The 14,465-nt window shown below is 33.9% G+C and overlaps 1 non-coding gene across 1 annotated transcript; it reads left to right on the top strand.

Annotated features, from left to right (window-relative positions):
- Positions 1 to 551: 551 nt before the first annotated feature.
- LOC122124503 lies at positions 552 to 654 on the top strand. The gene has a single exon (XR_006150576.1). It is a non-coding gene; the product is annotated as a U6 spliceosomal RNA (small nuclear RNA).
- The last annotated feature ends 13,811 nt before the right edge of the window (positions 655 to 14,465 follow it).

Below are 14,465 nucleotides of genomic sequence, written 5' to 3'. Positions count from 1 at the left end.
AGGTGGCTCAGTGGTAGAGTGCTTGCCTTGCATGCATGAAGCCCTGGGTTCGATTCCTCAGCACCACATAAGCAAAAAGAAAAAAGTTGGAACTGGCACGTTGGTTCAAGTGGTAGACCAGTAGCTTTGAGCTGAAGAGCTGAGGGACAGCGCCCAGTCCCATAGTTCAGGCCCCACTCCCAGACTCCCCCCCCCAAAAAAAAAATTATGTCCTGCCAAACAGTCCTAGTTTTGGCATATATAAGCAAATTCCCAAAATTAAATATGTTTAAAACATTAAAACTTTAAAAAAACCTTAACACTTGCTTCAGTGTTCATTATGACAGGTGCCTTGTATAAAATAATTGAATTCCTCCTCTTACACATCTCTTGAAAAACAAATATCTGGAATTATTTTGTTTTTGATATGTCAGTCTTTATTCTTAAATGTGTGCTTATGTAAGAAGTACATGGTTCTAAAATTTCATGGCAATTCTTTTGAGCTTACTTTTTGTTGAATTGTCTAGTTTAAGAAAATCAATTACACTTTATATATAAAAAATGTTCTATGCTCAATTCAGCATCAAGTACTCTAACATTGGAACAATACAGAGAAGATTAGAATGGCCCCTGAGAAAGGATGACAGGCAAATTCCTGAACCATTCCATACTTTTACAACAACAGATGCTGGAGGGGATGTAGCCACAAGAGAACTGTACTGCATTCTTGGTGGGAGTGTAAACTTATTCAACCCTTTGGAAAGTACTATGGAGGTTCCTCAAAAGATTCCACATAGAGCTCCCCTATGACCCAGGAATCCCACTTTTGTGCATTTACCCAGATGATCACAAACAAGACCACACTAAAGCTATTAGCACAACTATGTTTACTGCAGCATTATTTACCATCACTAAGATCTGAAACCAACCCAGATGCCCCTCAGTAGATGAATGGATCAAGAAAATGTGGTATTTATACCAATGGAATTCTATGCCTCCATCAGAAAGAATGGCATCTCCCAATTTGTTAGAAAATGGAAAGACTTGGAAAAAAGTATTAAGTGAAGTAAGCCAGATCCAAAGAAACATAGGCCCTATGTTTTCCTTAATTTTTAATAACTATTTTATGTCTGAGATAAGCAGAAAAGGTTAAAAGCTTTGCACATATGACCAGATTAGGCAAATGAAACCCAAGATAGGAACACACGTGTGTTTTTCTCTTGCTTGTTATTGATTCTAACGTACTTATAACAGGTGATGTGTTTTTTTTGTTTCTTTATATGTTCCTACCCCATGCTATAACCCGTTTACACTGTATTTGAAGTTGGTGCACCCACATCTTGTATATACGTTCATCTAATTTGGGGAGGAAAAGGAAAAAAACAAGATGCTTAAATAGGGATACAGGTAGACCCATTATAACAATGAGATGCACAAGACACTATGGTGAAAAATGAACTTTACAATTTAGGCAGGGGAAGTGTACTTAGGGAGGGGAGTGTGCTTGTAGAGGTGGGAGGGAAGGGATGGTAGGGGAACATAAAGGAGAAGGTAACAATGCGTGTTAAGAAATGTACTCATTACCTTGCTCATGTAAATGTGACCCCTGTGTACAGAATTTTACAATAGAAAACATATAACATGTTCTGAGATGGAAGAGTTTATTTCCTTTATTTTACTCATATAATATTGTTAACAAAGAAATTAATGCAAAACACTAATATGAAGGTATTTTGAATGTGTGTGTGTGTGTGCAAGAGCGTGTGTTCTCATCCAATTGCATGTATGTTGGTGTGCTCAGAGTTTGAAATCAGGGCTTCAAAGTCTTGCTAGGCCTTTCCTCTCTAGATTGGTGAGCTACTATATGAGCTACATCTCCATTCCTGGCCCGTTGCTAATTCATTGAAATTTTTGAAAAATAATCCTATGAATTTATTTTTCCCTCATTGGTTTCCAACTGTTATCCACAGATCTCTAGCTTCAGTGTTGATATGGCGAATAGTTAGGATTACAGATGTGACCAACCAACGCAAGTCTTTTAGAATAATTTTAAAAGTAGAAGAAAGTTTACTTCACGGGGGCCTGTTTTATCATTTATTTTTAAAGCATTTTGGAGTGATTATAAGCAAATTTTTTTCGTTTTTTTGGATTCTTAACATAGTAAGTGAAAATATTTAAAAGTTTTAGTACTTTTTAAAAAGGAAACAGGAACTATGGGACTGAAGAAATTTTTCTCTTATAATCTCAACTCTGTGCGTGATAACCCAATGTCACCAACACAATCTGTGTTGAAGACCAAATGTAACAGAAAACTATCACCATGGGCAATAATTGCTATGCTATTATTTCTTGGAAATATGAATATTGAATTGAGAGTGTAAGAGAATGGAGAGATTTTACCTACCTTTTGTGTATTGCTGAAAGACTTTTGGAAACTTTGACTCATTTCTTTGCTCAAAATGTGTGTTTGAGCCATGCACTTACTGCCTTTAATTACAATTTTTCCAAACACTAAAATGGTAATAACATTAGCTTTATAGAAAATGTTATCTTAAGAATTAAGGGAAATAAAACTTGTGAAATACTTAACACAAACGTCTATGAATGAGTTTGAGTTTAGCCAGAAGTTTTTAAAATACTAAAAAGAATGCGATAAGTATTACAGAAACCATTACATGTAGTGAGCATTAGAAGTAATGTTATTTATTGACCATGCTCTGCTTCCAAGGAAGCCAGGAGGATAACTTCTCATGCTGTAAATCAAACTGGTTATCTTATGTCTTGTGTGTGTAAAAATATCAGGGACAGGATGATGAAGGAATGTTGTAGACTGAGGTGAAGTCCATATGAAAATGTGCAAAACTGATAAAACATAAAAGTATCTTAGTAGTTAATTGTGTTTTACATTATTTAAATTACATCACAAAGGTAAGAAAGACCTAGAAAAATGAGTTCTCTTTTTGATGTCCTATCATAGGTCCTTGGATCAACTCTTTCTTCATTCTTGTAGAGGTATCATCAGATGAGATGAACTATATTATTTTTTTGTTTGCTTCCTTCCATTTATTCTTCATTTGACACCTGAACTAATTGAGACTGAAAGAAACCAAGGGAAATTAGACACACAAGCTTTGGAAAGAACAATCAATGTAAAATAAATAAAACACATACAGCCTTGTAAAAAGTCTGACTAAATTGAGTTATATAGTCTCAAGCGTCAACAGAAAATGATTAAGAAATATCATGCTATTGATAATTGAAAATGATAGGAGTTGCTTAATATTTTTCCTTTCTACTACTTTGAATTAATTATTGATTTTGTATAGAGAAATTAAAGATGAGATTAACAAGAAACTAGATTAAAAATGGACAAAAGTTCTGAATAGACATATTCTTCTTAAAGCCCTGAAAAATCGCCAGTAAGTTTACAAAGTTGTTTAATACAACTCCTATGCTGGCTTAATGTTTTGTGAGCAGAAGTCATTAGAGAAATGTAATTCAAAATTACTATGATACTACTTCATAACTACTATAACTTTTATCAAAAAGATCAAAGGAATCAGGTGTGGTGGCAAAAGATTTTAATTCCAAGCATTTAGGAGGTTGGATAAGTCTAAGGCCAGTCTGGGGTACTGCACATAGCAAAAACCGGCACTTTATTACCTTTTAACAAAGGTAATAATGTTGGTGAGAGTGTGGAGAAAAGGAAATTTTCTACACTCTTCTTCAAAATACAGATTAGTGTTCTCCTTGCAGAAAGTAATTTGCAGTTTTCTATAGAACTCCAAAGTTAAAATATCATCTGCCCCACCAATCATGTGATTATTTCTCTCTGGGTAACTCAAATATATCTGTAGTTCATTGTTATTCACATCATTCACAACAACAGCCAATATATAAATCGAAGATCAGTGTTCAACTACAGACTATTAAAGCAACCGTGATACATGCACAAATATCTTTCTCTGTTTCATTCTTAAAATAGCAAGATACTTATGCCATTAGCCACAACTTACAATGACCTGAAAGATGTATTCTAAATGAAGAAAAATAATGTACTCTGATCTTTGTAAACACACACACACACACACACACACACACACACACACACACACACAAACCAACCTCAAACATTAAGAGAGAAATTTTTTAAAAAGTAAAATAACGTGGAATTACGGTGGCATTTAGGTCACAATGTAGAAGATAGTAGATATACAGGTTGAACCGGTATAGAGTTGTAATGTACAACATGAGGATACAGGGGACAACACCGGCCTTACATAGGAATGAAGCTAAATTAGTACGAGTTGTTTTTCCGAGTAGGGGTTGCTTTTTTGTTCTTCCTTCAGTAATGGATAAGATGAACGTAATTCTTTAAATATTCCTGCTTATTTGTAGAAATAATAACAAACAATATAGCAATAATGTTGCATGCTCAACATAGAACAAAATGTCAAATTAAACTACATGAGATTATCCTTGATGTAAACTAATTATTACAAATAAAAGAAACCATGGGATCTATGTTTCTTTAAGTCTGGCTTACTTCACTTAATATGATTTATTTCCAAGATCTTCCATTTCCTCAAAAATGAGATGGTACCTTTCTTTCTGATGGAAACATAGTATTTTTTGTGTGTATGTGTGTGTGTGTGTGTGTGTGTGTGTGTGTGTGTGTGTGTGTGTGTCCAGTCGTGGGGCATGAACTCTGGGCCTGGGCACTTTCCCTCAGCTCTTCAGCTCAAGGTTAGCACTCTACCACTTGAGCCACAGCGCCACTTCCGCCTTTTTTTCTTTTTGCTTATGTGGTGCAGAGGAATTGAATCCAGGGACACAGGAATTCAAGGCAAGTGCTCTACCACTGAGCCACTTCCCCAGCCCTGGAAGCATAGTATTGCATGTATGTATATCTCTCTGTTGTGTGTGTGTGTGTGTGTGTGTGTGTGTGTCATTTTCTTGATCCATTCAGCTACTGAGGGGCATCTGAGTTGATTCCATATCTTAGCTAGGGTAAATACTACTGTGATAAACATAATTGTGCTGGTAGCTTTAGTGTAGCCTTGTTTGTGGTCATGTTGTTAAATGCCCAGAAGTGAGATTACTGGGTAATAGGGGAGCATTATTGTGTACATCAAGGATAACCATAGTAGATTAGCAGATTAGCTCAAAGCTATGTACATATGACACTATAAGGTGATTCCTAGTGAAATAAACTCCAAGACATGTTCTTTGTTGCTGTTCTTAATGTACTATGGGATTTGTTTTTATTTTTGTTTTATTTGTGTTTTCCCCACCTATGGTTTATCGCCTGAAGTCACTGTATTGGATTTTGATGCCCTGGGTATTGTAATTATGTTGATCTGAACTTGGGAAAGGAAATAGAAAAAACAAAATGGTGAGACAAAGGACAAATGGGTAACCTAAACAACTGTGATACTCACAAAATAAAATGTTGGAAATAATCTTGGAGGGAGGGCACTGGGATGGAGGGAGAAAAATTGGAGAAGGGGTAACAAGTTATAAAAGAAATGAATTCATTACCTTACTTATGTAACTAACCCCCCTGTACTTTATCTTGACAATAGAATTTAAGTAAAAAATAAAATAAAATATATGTGAGCAGCAATACAGGAGATATGAGTGGGGGCAACAGCTGTGGAGATCAGTAATTTTACTTTTACATAAGAAGTAATAACCTAGCATACAGATTTTCAGCCTCATGTCAGCCATTAAAAAGGGAAAACAAAATGCACAATCAGCAAACCGATAGAGATGAAATAGAAAACTAACCGAGGTGAAGAGATGACTTGGGACAGTAATAACAAATGACACAATTAGGAAACAAATAACAAGCAGCTGAGTTTAAAAAATATTACCCATAATTCTATTAAATGTTGTTTTCAACACAATTTGTTAGCACTATAATTTAAATCACAATTTAATAATATATCATTTTAATAATAAGTTACTCATTTTTTATTTCTTAATATTGAATGTTTAATATGTAATATGTAATGTTTAAATAGCCAGCTATAGAAAAGAAGAAAGTGAAACTAATTTTAATAATATATTTCATGAATTGTAAAATTGAATAGCATTAGAATCTAAACAAATAACATATCATTATTGTTTCATTTCTGTGAATTAATGTAATAATTCAAATTGTATTCTACACTTAGCACTCATCTTAACATGAAATAAATTATTGCACATGACTCTTGGTATTAGGTGGAAGGGTTCAGCACTGTGGTAAAATTCACACCACACAATACACGAGGATATTACTCCTCTCATCTAGCTTAAATTGTGGAAAATTGATTTCTAAATGCATGTTAAATTCCTGTCTAGGTGACATCTATACAATTATACACAATTATTGTCACGAGGAGTATTTCAGATGACAAAAGTCATATTCATTAATTAAATATTTATTATTTTGTACAAAATAAATATTTATAGAGCGACTGAATTTCTGAGTAGATGCTGGTTTATATGTGCCAGATTATATGTATTGAGGCTTATTTTATATTCCTGACATTGTTTCTACAGTTGGAGTTAATTTTCCATAAGGGGTTAACTGTATTATATTGGATATATGAAAGTAAACTGAATGTTTATTCCATTAATACTTGGACACTTGTCTAATCCCAATATAAATAATCCATGTGTTTGAAGTAATGAAAATAACAAAAAATATAAGCCAGATAAGTCATTCTGTAGTAGAAAAGAATTTTCACCTTTGTTTTGATAGTTGGTTCTCTTTACACTACAGAATATTCTTGGGAAAATGTGTTCCAGGCTGGTCACAACTGTAGAAATATTATGGTTTGATTTATCAAAAGAGAAGGAAGGAAGGGGCACCTTCCTTCCAAAAGTTTGCCCCCAGGGATGTGATCTGCTTTATGGTGGTGACTTGGAACAGTTATTCTGATATTATGAAATACATTGTACTTCTATTATCCCAGCTTTTCCTGTTTTCCTAGAACCTGAAATAAGTTCATCTTTAATTAACATTTAATACATTTCTTTTTTTTACTGACAGCAAATCTGGGTGTAATTTTGATTTTTTATCTTTCCAATATAATATAAATTATGTTTTGACAAGTCACTTTCGAAAAATGAGTGATGTTCATGCACACTATTTTGGTGGCTTTAAGTGAATTGAGAGTTAATGTGGTACGGTAGTTCTTTTGCCTAATTGACTGAAGCATTAGATTATTCATGTATAAACCTGAGCATTGAACTTTTAAAATTTTATATATAAAAGAGTCCCCAAAGATTTACTTTAAACTGATAATGGAGGGGGGGTTGTCTTCATGTCTAAACTCTATATTTATTTTTATAAAAGTAATGATGTTCACTGGAGAAATATAAAAGATGCGAACATATTCCAAAAGAGAAAAGATTTATTCATTAAAAAATAGAAAAGAGTAAAATAGTCACATTTCTTGCTTGAGACTGCATAAATTTCATATTGATATAGCTCAAGATGAGACTCAGAGATAAATTCATATTTATATTACTGAGAGTTAAATCACAATATAAGCTACATAGGTATTTTAAGAAATTGGTGATTCAAAGCCCTACATACCTAATGGATGAAGAATAGAATTGAAAATAGCAGAGGAAAACAAATCAACATGCAGGTATTATGATATTATAATAAAGAAATGAAAGAAATGAAGCTTTTGCCGGCTGAAGGAGAAAGTTTAGCCTGTAATTTCAATGTAAGGCATCAGTTGTAATGAGTTTAAAGTCTTTTCCTACAAGATATCCAAGAGATCTATATTCATCCTCTGAAGAGTAAAGAAGTAATTATTTTCATTAGCTTTGCTTAATATTAATTTAATTGTAGCAAATAGGTTAAAATGTCTGCTCCGTTTCATTCGATGTAATAACATACATTTCATATTATTACTGTCTCTTCATACAAGCCTGAAATCACTATTTTATAGTAACACAAGCAGAAAAAAGAAAATAACCTGGTACAACCATCACATACCCTAAATTAGGTGAAAAACTCCACAATAAAAAATGAACCTGAGGAAGTGGAAAAACAATGGCAGAATAACAACAGAAAATTACCCTAGCTCTATCTAATGAAACAGAGATTTAGAGTCCTATACAAAGTCTTCTTCTAGTGGATCAAACCAAGCCAGTTATAATTATATATAGATATACAATTCAAAAGAAGTTTTTTATACTGTCTTCACAAGAAAACAGCTATTTATGAAAATTACCCAGCCATTCATGTGACTGCTGTGACTGTGTTAGGCAACATGTTCAAAAGCAGAGATGCAGTGTGGAAATAAAAGGGCCACATGGGAAAAAAGCAGGAACAGTGACAGCCACATCCAAACACAGACATAATTCACCTTACCACTGGACAGTTCAAACTGTCATTGGAACCACAAGTATTTTTTTTTGGTTCTGGTCGAGCGGCATGAACTCTGGGCCTGGGTGCTGTCCCTCAGCTCTTCAGCTCAAGGCTAGCGCTCTACCACTTCCAGCTTTTTTCTTTTTGTTTATGTGGTGCTGAGGAATCAAACCCAGGGCCTCAGGCATGCAAGGCAAGCGCTCTACCACTGAACCACCTTCCCAGCAAGAACCACAAGTATTTATTAACATGACAACATCTCACCACAACTGCTGTCTACAAAAACCTAATTCCAGAAAAACAAAGGAAAATAGAAGACCAAACCAAAACCTGGCAAATCAACAAGAACATAGATAGTCACCTTTTAAGATCATAGATCTCCCAAATGAAAGCCAAGACATCCTTCAAGTGGACAGAACCAATCAGAAATTTAAAAAATGGATGTCAAGATAATATAATTCACACACTAAATAAGCAGGCCTTACAACAGGCAATCAAGGACCTAGAAGATACTTTCCAAATTATATTTCAAATACTGCTAAAAAATGTGATTAACGAAAAGATACAAAACATCTACAAGGAAATTTGTGAACAAGATGAGATCAACCAAAGATTAGCAAAATAATTCATGGAGTCTACAAACAGAAAGATAAAAATTTCTGAGAAGTCAAAGGAGTATAAGGGAAAAAAAGATGCCTATTTAAAAGATATGAAAGAAGACACAGCTAAAATAAATCCCCTAACACTCTTACCCAAAGAAAAGATGTAAAGAAAGTCCATACAAAACATAAAACAAAGTTTTAATAAAGAGAGAAGCCCTAAAATATGAGCAATGAGAAAACAGGGAAATCAAAAAGAAAGTAGAAAGTCTCCACAGCGAATAGATGACATAGAAGATAATCTCAGGTCTCAAAGACAGAATAGGTCTAAGAGGAAAGAGGAGATAATCATTTAGAACCAAACCAAGAAATAAGAAACTATCTTGCTGGAAGTTCAAGACAGTTAGAAGATCAAACTTGGGGAAACAGGTATCAAGAAGGAGAAGAACAGGAAACAAAGTGGATGGGAAACATATCACAGAATTCTAGCAGAGAAAATGTCAAACATCCAAAGAGATAAGGTCATTCAGAGAAGAGAAGCCTTTAGAACACCAAACGGAGAATACCAGAACAGAACAACTCACCACCATATTATAATCCATTAGAGGATCATTAGAGATCAAGGAAAGGATGCTTAAAGCTCTCATCAGAAAAGACTGATTATATAAAAAAGATACATAGTCAGAATAATTACAGATTTCTTAGCTGATATGGTCAAAAGGAGAGCCTGGGATGATAAATGGCAAACATTAAAGGTAAACAAATACCGAGAGTAAATAGGGTCCCAAGCCAAACACTCCTTTACATTTAAAGGATATATAAAAATATTTTTGACAAAGAGAACTTGGAACAATGAATCTCCAACATGAAAGTAGAAGAATATTGAACAGGAACTGAGGGAAGAGAATGAGAATATGTCTACAGTGTAGAATACTGGATGTGTGTTGCAGATACAAAATCATCTTCTATAGGTTCATTTAGTGAAACTTGTCATCCTCTATTGAAAGCAAAATTTCCATATACAGATTTCCAGTTACTTTGCTTACCTATCACTTCTGATCACAAATCCTCTTATGAAATTTTATAGTATCTTTGAAAAAAATAAAATGATTTGCATATACTTATCATCTTAAGCAAATACAGTCTGTTTTTACATCTTTCATTCTGTGACAAACCCTTATTTTTTTGTTTCCCGGATTGCTGAAAAATGTATTCTTGGAAATAGGATATTGACAGTAAATCTGAGTGTAATTTTCATTTTTTAGCTTTCAAATATAATATAAACTTTGTTTTGACTAGTCATTTTCTAATTCATGAACACTAATATTTTGGTGCCTTTAAGACTTATTGTGGTATTGTAGTTGTTGTGTCTAATTGACTGAACCATTAGAGTATTCATGTATAAACCTGAGCATTGAACTTTTTAATTTTTATATCTAAAAGAGTCTCAAAGGGTTTAGTTTAAAGAAATAATGGAGGGGGCTTGTCTCCATGTTCAAAACTTTAAATGTATTTCTATAAAAGTACTGGAAATACATCATGTTCACTGGAGCAATATAAAAGGTGAGAACAAGGATAAACAAAGGAGGAGGCTGCAATGCTTGGTAAGAAATGTACGCATTATCCTGCCCATGTAACTGTAACTCCTCTGTACAGTATGTTCACAAATAAAATTACATTAAATTTTAAAAAAAAAGGTGAGAACAAACAGAAAAAAAAGAAAAAAGAAAAAAGAAAAAATCAACACTAAAAGGTGAGAACATATTGCTGAAGAGAAAAGATTTATTGATTAGATTAAATAACAGAAAAGAGTAAAATAGTCAGTTTCTTTGCTTGAGACTGCATACATTTCACATGAATGTAGGTAAAGATGAGACTCAGACATAAACTCATATTTATTTTACTGAGATTCAAAAAATAATATAAGCAAAATAGGTATTTTAAAGAACTGGTCATTCAAAGACCTGGATTCCTAATGGATGAAGAATGGAATTGAAAATAGCAGACGAAAACAAATCAACATTCAGGTATTATGATATTATAATACTATTATGAAAGAAATGAAAATTTGCCTGCTGAAGGAGAAAGTTTAGCCTGTAATTTCAATGTAAGGCATCAGTTGTAATGAGTCTAATTTCTTTTCCTACAAGATATCCAAGAGTACTATACTCATCCTCTGAAAAGTAAAGAAGTAATCATTTTTATTAGCTTTGCTTAATATCAATGCATTTATAGCAAATAGGTTAAAATGTCTGCTCCCTTTCATTCGATGTAATAACTTACAATTCATATTATTACTGTTTCTTCATACAAGGCTGAAATCACTATTTCAAAGTAACACAAACAGAAGAAAAGAAAATAACCTGGTACAACCATCGCATACCCAAAATTAGGTGAAAAACTCCACAATAAAAAATGAACCTGAGGAAGTGGAAAAATAATGGCAGAGAAACAACAGAAAATTACCCTAGCTCTATCTAATGAAACAGAGATTTAGAGTCCTAGTAGGTACTCCACTTCTAAAAGGTCAAAGCAAGTCAGCTATAATTATATATAGATCCACAATACATAAAAAGATTTTATATTATCATCACAAAAAAACACAAATCTATGAAAAGTTACCCAGCTAGTCAGGTGACTGCTGTGACTGTGGTGGGGGAACATGTTCAAAAGCAGAGCTGCAGGGGGAAATAAAAGGGCCACATGAGAAAAAAATCAGGGACAGATACAGCCACATCCAAACACAGACACACTTCACTTTACCACTGGACAGCTCAAACTGTCATTGGAACCACAAGTATTAACATGACAGCATCTCACCACAACTGATCTCTCCTCCTACACTTAATGGGCTAGACAAAAACCTAATTCCAGAAAATCATAAGAGAAGTCTATACCAACACCTGGCAAATCAACCAAGAACACAGAGAGTCAAATATTAAGATCATAGATGCTCTAAATGAAAGCCAAGACATCCTTCAAATCAGAAAAATACAAAAAAAAAGTGATATCAAGGTAGTGTAATTCACACAGTAAATAAGCAGGCATTACAACAGGCAATCAAGGACATAGAAAGTAGTTCTCAAAATACATTACAAATAGTGCTGAAAAATGTGATTACCAAAAAGATACAAAACCTCTACAAGGAAATTTGTGAACAAGATGAGACCAACCAAATATTAGCAAAATAATTCAGGGAGACTACAAAGAGAAAGATAAGTAAATTCTGAGAAGGCAAGGGAGTCCTAGGAAAAAATAGATGTCTAGTTAAAACTTATGAGAGAAGACACAATTAAAAGACCAACTCCCAACCCCCCTATTCAAAGAAAAGATGTAAAGAAAGTCCACACAAGCCCAAAAACAAAACCTTAATAAAGATAAAAGCCTTATAAAGTGACCGTTTTGAAGACAGATAAATAAAAAACTATGAAGAATCTCTCCACAGAGAATAGATTACATAGAAGATAATCTCAAGCATCAAAGACTGAATAGGTCTAATAGGAAAGAAGAGATAATCATTTAGAACCAATCAAAGAAATAAGAAACGATCTTGCAGGAACTTCAAGATTCAGTTAGAAGATAAAACATGGGGAAGATAGGTATCAAGGAGAGGAGCAGGAAACAAAATGGATAGGAAACTTATTGCAGAATTCTAGCAGAGGATACCCTAAACAGGCTGAAGTAGAATTACTAACATAAGATAAAATAGAATTCAAATTAAAATTAGTTAGAAGAGACATTACATACTGATAATGGCAGCTCTACATTAGTAGGATATGTAGAGTCTAAATATCAAAACCCTGAATCCTGGAGCATACCACTTCATCAACCAAATACTACTTAACCTAAAAACACATCTCAACAAATCATTGTCATCCAAGGAAAAACTCAACCAAGAAACTGCAGACCTAAATAACTACATTGACCACCTAGTCCTAACAGACATGTATAGAATATACATTCAGCATCAGAATATACATTCTTCACAGCAGCTCATGGAAAATTTTCCAAAATAGAACATATCCTATGTCACACAGATATTCTGTCCAAAGAAAAATTAATTGAATTCCCATATCTTGTCAAATCATAAGAGAACAAACTTAGAATTAAATGGCTAAAGCAAATAAAAAATTGTCAAACCCATGAAGACTGAACAACATGTTGCTGAATGAACAATGGGACACTGAAGGTATTAGAAAAGAAATCTGAGGGGCTGAGAAGGTGGCTTAGTGGTAGAGTGCTTGCCTTGCATGTATGAGGCCCTGAGTTCGATTCCTCAGCACCACATAAGCACAAAGAAAAAAAGCCGGGAGTGGCACAGTGGCTCAAGTGGTAGAGTGCTAGCCTTGAGCTGAAGAGCTGAGGGACAGCACCCAGGCTCAGAGTTCAGGCCCCACAACCGCCCCCCCCCCCAAAAAAAAAGAAATCTGAAAGTTTCTGGAATTTAACAAAAATGAACACACAAATTACCAGCTCCTCTGGTATTTGCAGTATTTCAAGGAAAATACATAGCTCTGAGGATGTCCATCAAGCAACTGGGGAAATCTCAATTGAATATTTTAATTATGCACCTCAAGGTCCTTGAAAACAGGAACAGACTCAGACACAAAGCAGTACACAGAAACAAATAAAAAAATCAGAAATAACTAAATAAAGACAAAATAAAACATGGAAAGAATCAAAAAATCAGAGTTGGTTTTTTAAATAAATTAACAGACTTGAGAGACCCTTTCCAAATCTGACTAAGAAGAGAACTTATATAGGTATATAGATAAAAAGCCAGCAGATTGTGAGATCTTTACTTTCTCTACAACACACAATGGCCTCATATCTCAAATATATTTAGAGCCCCAAAAGTTAACCCCCCCAAAAAAACAAATTCTCAAAGAACCAACATCCCTCTTAATAAGTGGGCTAAAGATTTAAAGAGAGACTTCTCTGAAGAAGAAATATGCATGGCCAGTAGACATATGAAGAAATATGCAACATCTAGCCATAAAAGAAATGCAAATCAAAGCAACATTGAGAATTCACTTCACCCCAGTTAGAATGACCATTATGAAGAAAACTAATAATAACATACTGGGCTTGTGGGGATGTGGCCAAAAAGGAACATTATTACACTACTGGTGGAAATGTAAATTTGTTCAAATATTCTGTAAAGAAATATAGAGGTTCCTCAATAGAGCTCCCCATGACCCAGCAATGATGGATCAAGAAAATGTCGTATATATTCACAACAAAACACTATTCATCAGAATGAATGACATTGCCCCATTTGTAAGGAAATGGAACTACATGGAAAACATAATAAGTCAAACAAGCCAGACCCAAAGAATCATAGGCTACAGGTTTTCACTCATTTGGAAAAACTAGAATATGTCTAGGCTATTTACAATAGCTCAATAGCAATATGAATATCACCATATAAAAATGATGCTTATCGAAAGGAGCTCCAAAAAATGGATAAAAGATGATTGTATAGTGAACTCTTTTTACTTATTTCTATT

Source organism: Dipodomys spectabilis, unplaced genomic scaffold (assembly GCF_019054845.1).
Source record: "Dipodomys spectabilis isolate Male_0828 unplaced genomic scaffold, ASM1905484v1 ptg000238l, whole genome shotgun sequence".
In the NCBI taxonomy this organism is placed as follows: domain Eukaryota; kingdom Metazoa; phylum Chordata; class Mammalia; order Rodentia; family Heteromyidae; genus Dipodomys; species Dipodomys spectabilis.
Note: the sequence above shows the minus strand (reverse complement) of the source record. Positions and strands in the feature narration are given on the sequence as shown.